This window comes from Myzus persicae, unplaced genomic scaffold (genome assembly GCF_001856785.1).
Source record: "Myzus persicae strain clone G006 unplaced genomic scaffold, MPER_G0061.0, whole genome shotgun sequence".
Classification (NCBI taxonomy): domain Eukaryota; kingdom Metazoa; phylum Arthropoda; class Insecta; order Hemiptera; family Aphididae; genus Myzus; species Myzus persicae.
Genome location: NW_019101729.1, coordinates 297,406 through 313,805, shown reverse-complemented (window position 1 = coordinate 313,805; position 16,400 = coordinate 297,406). Strand labels below are relative to the sequence as shown.

Below are 16,400 nucleotides of genomic sequence, written 5' to 3'. Positions count from 1 at the left end.
CATACACAGCGTACTACGGATTGGAAACGACAGACGGAGGATCGGTCGAATTGTGTTCCCGTGTCCCGTAATGCGTTTTTCGGGTTTGGCCGTGTGAATAAATGACGTTACGAAAGTACACCAGTCGATAAAAATTACGAATTCTGCTGAAGTGTCCGCCCGCGGAGCGTCAGACGTGTTCCATCAATACAATGGGCGATGTGCTTATGGTCTTCGCAAGAACCGATGACTGGCCCTTCACATTATATATTATACCATCGATTTTACATACCTATACAGACGTTTTATCCGTCTTACCGCCGTCGTTATAATTCCGATCGCGCGTATATCTAATGTATATATGTGGTTATAAATATATATATGCTGCATAATCCTAATCAACGGTTTCCGTTGTCTTTAAATTATATTCCGAGCACAGAGTCAAATACAGTGTCTTGGGTGGCGGACAACGATATAAAATAATTGAACAAAAGTAAATATATAATAACACTTATTATATACTATATTATGTATATTGTATATACGACGACGATGACAACGCCCGCGACGGCGGCGGCTGTTTTCAAGATGGCGGCGGAGATCGAGGAATAAACAGCCGGGCCCAAAACCTTAAGTGTCGTATCTACTATATAAATATATAATAAACATTATGTGACCCAACAGCGGATATCCGGACTAGAATTCAAGGAGTAAGGAGCGATCGACCCCCTCCAGCCTACTCATCAAATCGCATTGTGGATTTTTGATTTCAATCAAAATGTTCTAAATATTATATTGAAATTCCGAGAATGACGAGACAAAGGAGGCTGCTGTAGGATAGATATGTTTATACCATGGTTTTGATCTAAAAAAAAAAAACAACAATAATTTATAATCCACCTCCCCCGTGACAGCGTACATAATTTTAATAAGATGTATTGTTACAGTGCGCCCACGGATATCCGACAGCTACAACGTGCAGTTTGATTAGTTTTAACGGTCGCCAAACGCGTCTTGTGGTACACTCGTGCTATTCAAATACCATCTATAATACCGGGGGGTAGAAATGGGTAGGGGGTGCCATCCCACCGAGATATAGAGATGACATGGATGCGTGGGAGGGGTTGTTAAAACTATATAGCTGTTTGACAGTTGCCGAGGAAAATATTTATGTGTGAATTGGACCGTGATGTTTAAACTTAATAAATTATTATAGGACATGGGTAATGGGTATGACATACATTTCAACTGGGTCAAATGATTTTATTTTTAATAATTATTATTAAATTCAAAAGTCACCACGAATCACGACGAAGGAACGATTCCCATTAAATTCCAAAAATACTAGGTTAGGTATTAAAGAGGGATGATACCTAGTAAATCAAACACATAAAATATCATATTACGAAGAAATTTTTTCAATTTGGTACGATTTTTAAATTCAAATCAAACATAGTTTTCTTTCACTTTTGCGGGCTACAGAAATATGCGATTGACCTTTTCTGCTCCAAAGAACAACGGGAAAAGCTGCTTCAGCATAAAATTTATTTACTCGGTTATAAAAACATAACACAGAGAATATATTATTATATAGATAAACCTACTTAATAAAAATACCGTATTATTTTCTCTCAGTGAAATACGATGGACAGGCGTTGTTAATTTTATATTATTACAATGCGTGGGTAGCTAATAACATTTATAATATTAGTTTATTAATATTTAGGATACTATCATAGATTTCTATGGAATATAGGTATAGATTGTCGATAACCATATAGCCGAATATTATACCTGCGTGTTAAAATATAATGCGTATCCACCCCGGCCCCATCCGCAACTTGTTCTAACTGTCCTAAGCCACTTGGAACACTGACAATGCAATATACTTTTATATAATATAATATTATGCATGACATAAGCCAAAAGGTATACAATATAGGTATACCGATTTCGACGTTCTAAGTATGTGTACAAGCAGTATGTATACACATTAGAACCTATATCCTATACATAGTAATTGTCAGCATATATTATATACCTATGGCCCATCGTAATACCACGCCCACCCATGTACCTACTTATACTTAAATATCATACTTTTATACGTGCATATATATATAAATACGATATGGGTATATACATATATGCATAAAGAGGTGCCTACACGGTATTAAAATACACATTATACACGTATAATTATTATATGCCGAGTGTTTACTACGACACATTGTTTCCGACAACCAAAGTCCATTCATTCGAAATATAATCGCGAGAGACCGGATTTCGTCTTCTCGTCGGCTGCGTGGTGCGATTTTTTGCGTTTTTTTTTTTTTTATATAATATTATAATATATTGTGCAGAGGGGAAACCGACGCCCGTGCGAACTTGGACCGGTCGTTCGTTACGCAACTCAACGGTTTGAGTTTGCAAAAAAAAAATAAAATCGTATGCGATGCGTAATAATAGGTGGTAATAATAATAATAGTTATATATTATAATTTATAACATTATAATCGTATATCGTCGGTTTGGCAAGCGCGCGCGTGTTGTAAAATGTTTTAATGCGAATTTTTTTTCGAATAAAGTTTTGGTTTTATTCCCGACGTTAACAATGGCGACAGCAGTAAGCGCTGTAGCCATATACGATATTATTACAATAATGTACAGTTGGCGGTTTATCGTTTATTTTTCATTCCCATATAGTCGTTGGTTTTCGAACAACTACATCGGCGAAAATGGCACGTGCCATATTATTATGCATAATTATATAATAGTTATACAGCGCGGTGCTTTTCATTATTTCGGTCGATGTTGGTGCGTTTTTAAAATAAATAATTAAAAAATAGTGACTTAAAGTGCCCCCATGTTTTTATTTCGAGTTATTTATCAAACCCTATATTTTTTGCACATTTATACAATCTATTACCATTATTTCTTAAGTGCTTTTCCTTTCTTTTTTTTTTTGAACGACAGCAGAATTTTCTTGTAAACATTACGGCGTATGTCGATACTTTAGGATAAGGGCGCCAATATTATTATAACGAATATCAAACTAATAGTTTTTTTTCTTTATAAATGATTCAAGCTTAGACGCGTGCAGCTGTACCGCCTTTATCCTGTCACTTCACACATCTTCTCACTACATAAACTTGAAATGTTATTATAAATAAAAAAAAGTTGTAAGTGCAATATTCGTAATCGTACGTTGACATTGCGATATAATAAATTCTGTCTCGGATTATATACGAAGTTAAAAAATATGAATTTTAGGTAAAAAAAAAAATGGCGAGTAACTTAAAAAAATGTGCCAAGTAAAAAATTGAATTTCCCTTACAGGTACTTCTAAAACTATAGAAGAGCATTTTTGTCCAAAGAAAAACAGGAAAATTGTGACCCTCGTTGACACCGGTAGCCCATTTTCCATCAAAAAACCGTTCTCAAAAACGAAAAAATTGATTCGGGTTTACTACAAAATGAAAAAGTTCTGGGCAGACGTTTCTGCATGTAAATAGTGTTTAAGAACCACATTATTGCGTACAAATGTAACAATATTATGTGTGTATGCAACCAAAGAACTAAACAACAATAAAAAAAAATGTTATTATCAACGTGTGTATAACTGCATAAGTATTACAGATATTTATTTCATTATTTAATAATAATTGGATTAACAAAAAAACAATATTTTATCAGAGCTAAGTATAATAATTTAACCTTAACAGTTTTTAAATATTTTAAAATGTATTTAACGATAAAAGTATACAAAAGTCAAATAAATAAACAATTAAATTATAGTATTTAAAAAAAAATCACAACATAGTGAAAAGAAATTATTTACATGATAAATATGATCATTTATAAATATATTCACCGCTGTATATTATTGCACTGTCTGAAATCTTGACGATTATTTACAAATTTCAAAACACTATTACACGTAGTAATACTTGGCACATTACATATTTACATATTGGCTCAAAATTAAAATCATTGGTTCTCAAAGAATCTTTGGCGGAAACAGACCGTGATAAATTTACATTATTTCGCAGTGGAAAAGAATCGTCCTGTATACTGCCCCCACCCTTCGACCGCCTTACTTGTTGTAGAAGGAATCTTTAACACATATGAAACACGTACCTTGGTACCTAACCCATGGGCAAGTTATCAATAAAACACTTGGAGGTGTTGAAGCCGCCAATTTTTTTAGTTAGCCTCTTCATCATAGATTACGCTATGAGTAATTCCCGCCCCCAACCAATAATATCATATGTCATAATAATGGCTCGGCATAATATAGACGTACACGTGCATTTAATAATATTGAGAATTACATAATTAACCACATTATTTGGCCTAAATTATGATGGTGCTAGTTTAAAAACTGTTATTTCAAAAATACAAAGTCTTCCCAAAAATTGTGCCAATTCGACTGTGTATATCTTAGTACCTATCCCATATCTATGCATATAGGTAACACAGCGATAACGATTTTTTGTTAAATGTACACAATGATATAATACATATTATGTATATATTATAAGACATAGTTGGTATACCCAATAATCTTTATATTTACAGTAGGCGTGAAGGAAACGTCGAGACTGATGTTTAGATAATATTACATAATATCATTATACAATATTATACAAGCAAAGATGGACAAGTTAATGAAGGAAATGAAGTATATGAACTCGAATTAGCTGAGTTAAGTCAATGTTAAGAGTGTTAAGAGCGTTATATAAGTTAATAGTTAGCAAACAATATATTTTGTTCGAAAAGTTTAAAGTTAATACTATATGTGGAAAAATATTAACTCTGTTCAAAAAAAGTTATTACATTTTTTTTTAATTATCTCTTACGGGTCACGCATAGTGTTATTGTGCAACTTTTGATTTTTTTTAAATTATAACCAGACATTATTTTAAAAATGAATTCTTTACTATGACTTCTTATTGCACATACCTATTACCTACTGCAGTTGTAGTGTAATATGCAATTACACGTTTGTGTCAACAAAATATTTAAACCAAAGAATATTTATTTGTTCGTTTGTATTTCAAACAAATATACTATAACAACGAGTTAAAAAAAGAAATTCGTTTTCACTATACGCTGCAGTTTCTTCGAATATAAGATTTTAACTCAACTGATGATTTTTCAATTTAACAATGTTAAATTTAAAAAAATAAATTATCTTTTAAACTACAGCTAATTTCCATCTTTGTATGCACAGTGAAACTTTTATTGATGAACTTCCATTTTTGATACCTAGTTGACACTTCGCAACATGAATGCTTCACTGTATTTAGAGATAACGTTATTGTATGTATTGACTGTATAGGACCCAATAATTTTCCAGCTATTTTTTTCACATGTTATATAATATGATGTACAGTATGTTTTTGTGCGAGGTACAACATATTTGTACTCACCTTTTTTTTAAACTGAATTTGTTCTGACCGTTACAGTTGCCATGGCAACCAAAAAATAACTACAAATATATCGATTAATCGTCATTCGATTATATCGATTATTTTCTCAATGATTTTGCTGAGCCTATTCGCGTTACATTTGTAATGGCCAATGGCAAACAAACATACATAAATAAATGAATAGTGTTCCGTTAATCAATTTTGCTTTATTTTTCTATAAATTCCTGGTGGACATAAAGATAAACCGTATTTTTTACAAATGTTTAAACATTTTTTTAGCACTTTATTCGTAACATGGGTATTGGAACAGCGATCACCCCAAAAATTAATGATCAAATGATTCAATGTTCTCGCCATCGCCAACTATTTCGTTATAGCGTTTCGTTAATCTATCTGTGTTCGATTCAAGCAGATAATTATACAAATAAATTGTACCTATGCAATAGTTGTGCCCGCAACAATTGTCGTAATATTTTAATATTTTATATGTAGGTGCCTAATACCAGAAAGCTACCTAATTCACATCACGACCAACAACTCTATAATAATATTGTAATACCTCATACGTGGTTAACACATGTCAATTAATACCGAAATTCGTTTGGGGAGCCCATTTAATGTAATATTTTTCAATATTAAATCATAATAATATGGTAATGGTAAATGGTATTAGCAATAATAATAATAACAACAATTTAGAGTCGTTAACGACGGAATCGGCTTCGACCGAAGGTCGAATTTTCATAATAATTAGAAGTCGCACTCGACCGCGAATATTTATAACGTTTTTTTTTCGCGGCACGTGTCGTCGTCGGTAGCGCATTGTAATTAAATTTATTGTAATAGTATATTTTTTACTCGATGCTGACGCATTGGGTTTGTTTAACGGTGACCCGACATACTGACAACGCCACCTGTCGATCCGTTTACGGTTCGGATGTTAGACTGCTTTTCGTTTGCCGTCCGCCAGATAGCGGCACGCAAACCGACAGACGTTTTTTTTTTCGAACCCATTCATTATTATAACTAACCTATTATAACTCCTCATCCAAACGATTTTCCAACGTTCCTAAAACGTCGACCGTGAGTGCAATCCATCCAATTCGTCGATGAGTTTCGGGAGGGCAAGCCGTGAATTTATTTTCGAATTAATGTAAAAAATATCACAGATGGGTAGGTCAGTAGTAGGTGTATTGTTGTGGCAGACGCTTTCCTTGTTTGAAATAGTTTAAATGCCTTTCAGAAGTGGATTTAGATAATATGTGGCGGCCAATTTGTGGAAATAGATGCGCAACCACGATTTTTTAAAGCGTGGTATTTTAATTTTTTATTCAAATGTAACTTGGGGGAGGGATTGTTCACCCTTAATCACCCTAATATATTTTTTAATTTTACAGCCGAGGGGGTGTCTTAACACCTAGAACACCCCCTGGTTACTTGCCTGCGTGTAATACATTATGGAAGGAGGCCCGGAGGAAGGGAGGCTAATAATTAAACGGGACAGTACGATTTTTGATTCAAAAAGATTTAATGTTTTCAACCTGCTACTTGTTTAATTTACTTAATAAAAATATTATAGTAATCAAATCTAGAAAGTAATATCATATGGAGTTACCAGTGCAGTTGATTAACCATTGGGCCCTATAGGTCTACAGGTGCCACTTTTGGGGGAGCGCAAAACAAAAAATATCTTTCTGGATCAATTATTTTTATTAAAAGTCTATGATTTTATTCGATGAAGAACAACGTGTTATTACTTATTAGTCATCATTTTATTAATAATAAAGAAAATGCATAATATTTAGGATCATTTGTGATGTGCGTTTTTGGAGGGGGCAGAATAATTAGTGCCTAAGGTCTCCAAATCTCTTAATTCGGCGCTGGAAGTAGCTAGCGTTATAAAAATAGAAATCGTCTATAAAAATTAGTGTGTGTGTGTGACTTAAGTTAATAATAAAAATAATAATGTTAAGTAATGAATAGAATTAAATGTCTGAAACTTTTCTAAATTTAATTTTCACAGAGGACGGCACAAAAAACTTTGTATCCGAAACACTGCTAATTTATTTGAACGCATATAATATGTATTACATGTAGTACAGTTTAGAATACTACCTACGTAAAATGCGGAAATTAATCTAACCATTCATTTTTTAATGAAAATTTAATTTTAAATTTTAAAAAAGAAGTTCTATGTTACATATTATATTTTATGTAACATGTGTAAATTTAAATAAAATACTTTTTTTTCTGTTTACCGTTAAATAATTATTATAAGACTCTGTGCTGCAGCCCACTATGCCTCCTCTCACTAAATCTGGCCGCGGTGCTTTCTATCTGTTCGGAAAGATTATTAAAAACGACACCTGCTGCAGCAGCAGTTGGAACCAACGCGTTCGTCAAGATGAAAATATTATGCAGGGAAAAAAATAAACCGTGAAGTAAACAACCGTTCATTACAATGTTGGACAGGTACGTAACAAGAAGTTGGCGGACTGCTTTGACCTTTGGGTAGCCCGCGCGAGTTTTTATATATAGAAAAATTAAATTTATTATAATTGCGTCAACGTACACGTTCAAGGTATTTAGCCGTTTCGTTTCACGGGCGTAATCAGGATCTGCAGGCACCAGATGCATATTATGGTGACCTGCCATATTAAAAAAAAACGTTAAAAAGACGTTCGCGTACAGCGTGATCGAATGCGGAAAAGGTATAGGTATGAGTTTTCCAATTTTTAAATGGATTTTTGAGGTGGTAAAACGTTCCTCGTCCAGGGGGTCTGTATAGAAATGCCTTTTCTCGGGGGAGGGGCTAAGCCCGCCCTAGTCACACCCCCTCACGATTGGCGTTCGTACTACCTATAGGCATGCTTATATATATTTTTTGCAACACATAACATAATATATGTATATATATTACCGGTGTTGTTAAGGGCATTTGAGTACCTTTGTGGAGTGTATAAACATATAAATACCATCGAATACGTATTTATATGCCATTTTTCAGAAAAAAACGAAGTTTTAAATACGCAACTTGCCGGTATTGGATAAAAACGTGATATTGACTCGTTTTAATTTTTATTTGTTCGCGCGACCCTTCTAATCGCCTTGTTTTAAATGAATCATCCACATTATAATCAGCAATTCATATTAAATATAGGTGGGTAATATATTATGATATGGTTAAACAAAGAGCTCAATATTAAGTTTAGTATAAAAATACTTTAAATTACACTTACACAATGAAAGAAAATAGCATTTATCGCATGCAATTCCATTTCTGACATTCGGACACAATCATTTTCTTTGTCCAACAAGAGTTTGCACGCGTACTACGGTTGTGCATGACCAATTCCATATTCGGTTAAATTAACCATTATTCTGCGTTTTTCGATGATTGTACGTCATTTGTTATATGATTCGTTATTGTGTTTTATTAAAATTCGAGATTTTCCATTTAGAAACGTTCTGTATACATACGACTACGCCCATGATATAGCGCGGCGTCCAAATGTTAAGTGCGCGTGACACTTTTCGGTTACGGAAGTTTTAACTTATAAATGTCATGGGTGTTAAACTGGTATAATTAACATATTTTGTTCTAAGCTTCAGACGTTATGGAAAAATAAAAACATTTCTAAAAATAGCAATCTTATTTCTTGCATTTCAGTCGGAGCAGATCCAACGAAACGTCGTCGTATACTATAGCAGGACATCTTGACAATTTACACAATTTTATTTAAACAATAAAATTATTGAATTTGAGTTATATTATTATAAGTATGTACGGACAGAGACTTAAATGCGTGAAACTTAACCAGTTTTTTTTTTATTGCATTATATCCAACTATACTTTGGAGTTTATACAGGATATCTATTCCGTAAATAGAGATGACCTTGTAGTAATGCATTGCGACTGGAGCAGTCTTATGTATATTTTTTTAACTGGTGCACAAATGTTAATTGTTGTGCTATTTTAAAAAAAGGTTAAGGCAAACCAAAAATTAACAAACCCAGTTTAAAAAACAATTATAGAAGACCCATATTTATAGAATATAATAACTCTGAATAATTTAGTTATATAAAATATAGTTACTATAGATACCTTATAGTTACGCTCGTGCTGTTATTATAATAATCATTTATTCATTAGACTGTAATAGTTCAATATAAAAACAAAAATGTTATTCAATCTCAAAGATTAATTAATGGCGATTCATAATAGTATGTAGGTACGTAACATTCGAAATTATAATAACTTTTTGTTTCGATCGCCCTAAAAATCTTGGTGCCTTGGTGTGGTACGGGGCCTGGCTTTAGTCACAAATGTTCTCTGGCTGACAGCACCAACCTGTGCCACTAGTTACCGGATGAGTAGATTAGGTTCCCGGGTTCTTAATGGCAAACCCTTGCCACACATACTCGTATTCCAAACCAAATGTACTCTCCATAGAGTTAAAAACCTACTAAAAAACATCCTATTTTGGGTGAGTTATAACAGTAGTTTGTCAAAGTAGAATGTTCTACGCGTTTACGACTGTTCATTAATGAAAAATATTATTTTAAGTTCACCAACAGACGTTACACAGATATAAATATATGATTTATGAGTGATCAGATTTGCTAATACCAATATAATTATCGACAATATGCGATTTATAGATTAATCAAATTTCCTTGATTGAGTCTTATAACAGTAGGTAGGTATATGTTGTGCAGGAAAAAGTATTATTCGTGGTATTATCATATACGCGTTATAATTAATAGTTAATAATATAATATTATTGTCTAAACACATTTAATTGTTTTGTAATGAATATAATAATACATTCATACAGGCCAACTATTGTATTAATTGTTACAGTGTTGTGCTTAGAAACTTTTCTATTGGGTATCTAAACGTTTTATACATAGTACAGTCAATATACGTATATATGTGTACATAATATTATATTAAATGAAAAAAATCTAGAAAACATCCATTATGTATACAAGACAATCTTCAAGTCTAATATTCAGTACCTACATAAATTCAAAGAATCAAAATTACATCGGATGAAAGATCAAAGAGATATAATATAAAAAGAACATATTTTAATTTTGTTTTCTTTAATAACTATTACAGTGCGCGTGCTGTATAATAATTATATTGTGAAAACCGAAAAGCATACTTCTACATAAAAAACAAGTCCACCTGTGTCGTATGGTTTTTTTTACTGTAGCTAAAAAAATATATTGGTTGATGCGTTTTTGGAAGGGTCAAAGGATTGATTTGATTTGTGCAGATTTTCTGCGAGAAACGACTCTGGAGCTCTATCACACGGCTGCAAAGGGAAATTGGCTTTTAGACATGTGATTTGTGATGTGGTTATTTATCGAAGAAACACGTACATATCATAAAAGTATAATGACGCGCTGGTACAGAGATTGGCTATTTGCGAGGAGTATAGGTAGGTACTATACATTTTTGCTTTCTACTGGGAATAATCCATAATTGATTCGAACGAGAGCGAATTTTTCTACAGAAACATCGACCCGAGGTTAATATATTATTAATTATAAATATCGTGTTGTTTTACGGCGAGCTTCGGTGGTGTAATGAACTTGGAGTACCTACGTATACGTATACGTTTATTATTATATTATATTATCCGCCATTAAATGTGTACACTCGTCTATCGGTTAACATAAAAGTGCTAAACGCGTTTAAAATGTAAGTCATTACAGAGTTATGAAAACCCGTTATATCTCGGGAGGGTTGACGTACGATTATTTATTTATGTTACGCTTATAACGGGCCAAGTCTTTTATAAATTACAGATAGCAACATATTATTTACTATTTAGAAGAATAGGATATTAGGCAAACTATACGATGACAAAAACAAAAAAAATCAAATAATAATGAGGCAATAACTACTTCTGCAGAGTGCAGACACACAACATTAATAATCACACACCATTATTATTTCTTACAGAAACAAGCAGTTACTTACGTCGTATTTAAAGCTATTGTGAGTAGATAATAATAATAAAAAAAAATACTAAAATAATAGAAATTGTATGCATTTATAGTTTATTAGTTAAATTTAAAGATCGAGGGGGGGAAATAATCAGCATCGTACTTTTTCATAATAATAATGATATAGTAGCAAATAATAGGGAATGAGAAATAACTTCTTGTTTCTAGAAATATATGATGGAACATAGCTCGATAATGTTATGACTATAATATAAATTTAAAAAAAATAATTTCCGCTAAATGCCTTCTGGCAAGCGACACTAGACCTTTATTGAACTCTGGAAAATATCTTTCTCTTTATATATACATATAATATAGCATATAGGTATATTAGAAACAAATGTTATTCTTTTGAAAAACTCGTATTCTAAAGTTTAAGGTCTTTACTGTTAGTTGGCAAATTCTGAGACTAAATTATGTAACGAAATTTTAACACAGGACTGGAGGATTGTACAAAATGTATTTATAAACGAAATATATTATTAAAATTCTAAGTATTTATGTTAATAAGCCCGCTGCAAGCATCTTATTGCATCTATACAAGATGTTTATTAAATTGCAGATTACCTACATTTAATTTTAAATAAAAATCAAATTCAAAATTAATACCCGTGTCTCAAATAACACAAACTCTATTATTATTGTTGATTTCGTAAGTAAAAGCATTTTTTTTTAAATAAAATATCTTATATGAAGTTTGACATTATCAGCTAGACGCGTATTATAACTACGGGACGACGTCACGACATCCTTATTGTATGCATTGTAATAGTATAACCTTCTCATATTATAATATTGGGCGCGGGAGACCGTTGGAGCAGGTTTTCAGAAATCAAAAACATCTAACCCTAGCACAGTAAGCACAATATGTACCTATGACGCCAAACTAATGCATATAAGATATAATTATGTACAACATTTGACGTATTAATATCTACTCCTCGGTGGAGTATAATATTGATTAACTATAGTGATGTCGTCCTGCACGTGTGTATATGATTCTTTTTCAGCGGCTGTACATGTTCCTCTGGTTGTAAAGTTTACAATGTAAACAAAGAAAATTACACCAAGGTGTTATAAAATCACGCGCTTGCCGTCGTGAGAACAAAGGATAAAAATATTATATTATTGCTTTTTAATGTATATAATATTATGTACGTCGTGAAGTACATTATTAACAAACACAACCCGTGAGCCACTAATGATTTACCCATCGTCGTTATCCGTCGCGACCGTGGCGTGTGACATTACGTAATCATTGCAATGTTTTCGGTGGATCTTCTGCTTGTTTAATACAATAATATACATATATATATATTATGTGTGTATATATGTAATGGGTATACCTATTACCTATATAGGTACCTAGTGCAACCGCAGTCGTTTAACTCGTTTATGAAATTTCATTACGCAACGTCGTTATTATTGTCACACACCTATATAATATGTGGCGTACGGGTAATTAGCGTGTGTTACACAAATGACCCGAACATTACCCATTACATACACTAGTATATACCTATCTAGTCTCTACAGGAGTATATTATTATCAGTGGCTTATTTAGGCAGGAGCATCTGAGGTCTAGGTCTAAATTGGGGGGAGGGGGGGGGGGAAGGCACAGAATATACTTTGTCGCGACATAAGAAAAAAAACCGGAAAAATTATAATTTTTTTTATAATCAGACGAAGGCCGGAGAAGATCATTTTAAAATGTACAATTTTATTGTTACAATTTCTGTGTTTAAGGGGACCTCCACATCCTATAGGCTTTAGGGACACCAAGGCCCACTCACTCCATTGCATATAATAATAATATTATTTTTTTTTATTTAAAAGTTTACTGGCTCAAACTACAAAGGTTATTAGCCAACATTTTTTTTTTTTTTAAATAAAAACAGATATTATTGTTATTGCAATGTTCTTATTAGCCGTGAGAACGTTATAGGACCCATCCGACAATCATTCCCGTTCAAAGACATTATAATATTATTGTTATCATGACAACTGCGAGTGAGTGGGTGTGTGATCTAAAATAGGGTAACATCGAAATAATGCACTCGGGGCAGAAAAAGGAAAATATGTTCGAACTTCAGTAGTTCTGATATTTACATGAAACCTAATCAGTCGATGGTCGGAATAAATGTATACATGCATATTATGTAAAAATATAATTAATATATTTTTAATATCTAAAAATTATTGTTTTTTTATTTATAATACAATTACAGATAGCATTATAGCTACATTTTATTTAAAAATAATATTATAAAAATATGTTTATTTATTAACAATAACATAAAAATGAGTTTTTTTCAAAATAAATAAATATCTACAATTTTAAATGACATAGTTACTGTTTAAAAACGATAACATAAAAATATTTATTTAAGTACCTATATTTCTAAATTAGTTACGTACTAATCGTTAAATAACGTCGAGATATTACATCGATTGACAGTCGAGACTCATGCTAATTGTCAGTTAAAATTAATAGTTAAAGTTGTGTATGAAATGAACGGATCGAGTGTAATTTGAACGTTCCCTTTTTTTGAACCCGAGTGTAATTCAACCATTTAGGTGGGTGTAGGTAAAGGTTGCAGTTTAATAACCTCCCCTCCCCCTGAAATAATTGGGACGGAATTGGGACGAGCGATCACGAATACCGGGCACGTGTTATAAACAAAATATAATTGTACATAATAATATTGCAAGACGTGAAATAGCTCCGTTGAAACATAGATAGTTTAAATGCACGTGTGGATGTCGTTTATATTGCCTATCCGTAAGGAGGAATCGTACAATTCAGTTGACGCTCGCTACAATAAAAAGTATTATGCCAAACACCTTCGATTCATTATTATTAATTATTGCAGGCAAGACGCGCAACGGCTGTGTCAATATGAAATAATGGTGAATACCGCGGTAAACACTATCGATGGTCGTTTCTGGTTTTAAATTTTAAAAGCACACACATTCGGTTACAACTTTACAATACATTGAACAGGAACTCGATGGACGGCCGGGGAATCTTTATAATATAATAAGTTATTATTAATAACAATTCGGGGTCTCCGCAGAAAAACACGCATCGATAGACTTTGCCCAAGGGTCGAGACCGATAAACCAACGGCCACCGAGTAACTGCCGTAAATTTCAATTTAAATGACCTAAAGTTTTGACAAAACTTAAGTTAGTATACACTGTTTGATTTTAATTGTGGAAAAATGATCTGAATTTAGCGGAAAACATCTATAGATTGTACGGAACACTTTAAAAACATTTAATCATATATTGTATTAAATTTTGTACTGTAATTAAAAAATCGAAACAATGGATTCTATAAAATCATAACTGTAACTAAAACAAAAATTAAAACAGAAATTCAACTGAATTGAAATCTTATTTTCCAAGTCCAAAATGTTAACCTTGTCGAGACTAGTAGCTAGATTAAGTAGCCGTAAAGTTTGTTAAGTGAATTGTATACATAAATATATATATACTGTTGTCGAGTTATTGACATGTGCATGTACGAGTGTCAGAATTCGTCGGTACCAGCTCAAACTAATAACCTTTTGCGACTAAGACTCGTAGATCCCAGGAGGTGGCTCCAAGATTAGAAACTGCCTAACTGTTGCCCCTTAAATAAAAGCCGTAGCCGGTCAGTTAACGTGTTTAATTTTCTTTCGTCCCGCCACAGTCGTACATCCTAAAAACCGTTATGCACTGCCCGTGCGAAATAATGTATATTGGAGGCATAATAGGTTCGTTCGCAGATAATCCGCTCCCCGACTGCCGCACTGACGCGCTGCACAAACTCTATTCGAAATTCCATTAATTTTGTAAAACGTAGGTACACACAATAATATTATATTAGGTTTATTATACTAACGCGGTTTAATTTTTGTAATAACGGGCCACAGTATTGCAGTAGGTACACAATATTATATTATAATACCCATGTACACGCCACCGACGAGAAGCCAGTTATAATAATATATTATGCTGTTACGAACAACGCACCCGTACCATCCATTACGAAATGAAAACCCCGAGTACCGCGAGTGGTTCTGCGTGTGGGTATCAATTATTGTTATTATTATTAGCAGTCATATTTTCGCAACTCGTATAATAATAATTGCGACCGGTAATAATAATTATTATATTAGGTATATCTATCTGTTATAATAGACTTGAACGCGGTACGAACAGCACGAATCACGAACGGTGTTGTCGCGAGAGCTGAAAATCTTTGTGCAAAAACGCTATTCGAAGTTTGATTTTACTGTTTGTAGTTTTACCGATCGACTGTTTCAATTTTACTGCGATCGCGCGGATGTTCCGAAGTACTAAAATGCATGATAATACATCATATTATTATGTGCAGGGTACCTACCGATGATAATATTACAATATAATATGAATATCGAATCCAGTATATTAGCATTCAATGTGTATACAATTACCGCGATAAGTAGACGTAGTACACATACTCACACGGGCGAATAATAATTGAACGTTAGCCATACACAAATAATTATAAGGTCTACGCTGTACCCGCGGTATTGCATAACTCGCGGGTGGCCGATCATGATGATATTATATTTTACAAACGTGTTTAAAATTATAAATTATAGCTAGGCAGTGTATATAATCACTATGGGTGTCGGTGCCGGTTTTTCCAATTTCTCACAATTTTATTAAATCTGAAAATTATATTTTGTATTTTATAGTTGCTACCTTAATAATAATACGTTGCCACTAATCTACTGTCTGATACCTATGTATGGTGAGAGGGGGGGGGGGTAGATATGTCAGATTTTGATAATTTTTTTTTATCTGAAAGAGGAGAATTTTTTCAGGTCTTAACAGTTGCACATCAGTACAACACTGCGATAAAGATATAGGCAGGATGTTCAAAAATTAAGACGGATAATAATAATAATATAATATTTTAAGGATGAACT

At 32.9% G+C, this 16,400-nt stretch overlaps 1 protein-coding gene across 4 annotated transcripts in view; it reads right to left on the bottom strand.

Moving 5' to 3' along the window:
• Positions 1-16,400, bottom strand: part of LOC111030263 — a 128,374-nt gene that overhangs the window by 46,224 nt on the left and 65,750 nt on the right. The window lies entirely within an intron of this gene.